Below are 724 nucleotides of genomic sequence, written 5' to 3'. Positions count from 1 at the left end.
ATGAAAAAAACAACCATCCAGGGTGACTACCCCCCAGGAAGGAAACTAATCAAGCCCCAGAGAAAACATTCAATCTGCGTTTCATGCTGAATACCTCTGGCCCAGGCCCTGCCATGGCTGGACATCAACACCCTGTAAAGAAGAGGGAACAAAACAAACTCGATCTGTGATTGGTTGGAACTTAGGTGTGCTAGGTTACTCAAAGTGATACGATAAGATATGTCATTTTCAGTAGTGAGGACGTTGTGTGCATAGTGAGGTTATGTCGACAGCGTATGTAATGCGTACAGGGTTGTTCAGATATTGTAACGTGTTGTAATAACAGTGATAATAAACAGTGCCTTAAACCAGCTGCACCTCAGATCCTTTTTTAGAAATGACGTTTTTGTGAGCAGAGATTGGTGCGGCTATTGAAGACAGCAGGTAATGTAGAAAAATACGAAAGGACTGGAATGCAGGTTGTGTTATAGATTGGCCCGACCACGCGTGCATTGCTGCACCGTTCACGTGATAAACCTAGTTATTAAACAAACAGATACAACAGTGAAATTTAGGGGAATCTGTCCCAGGTTCTGTAGGGAAGATTGAATGCTCAATTCATCAAGGACTTTTGTCTAGCACATTGTTATGAAATTGTTATCACAACTGTTAAGGTTATTGAATTAATGAGGGAACTCTTGAGCTGCCAGAGAAATGTTGTCCTGTCTCGACGGTGTGAGTGACG

Source organism: Morone saxatilis, unplaced genomic scaffold, assembly GCF_004916995.1.
Source record: "Morone saxatilis isolate NCDOM2014 unplaced genomic scaffold, NCSU_SB_2.0 Contig1, whole genome shotgun sequence".
Taxonomy (NCBI): Eukaryota; Metazoa; Chordata; class Actinopteri; family Moronidae; genus Morone; species Morone saxatilis.
This window is presented reverse-complemented; position numbering follows the sequence as displayed.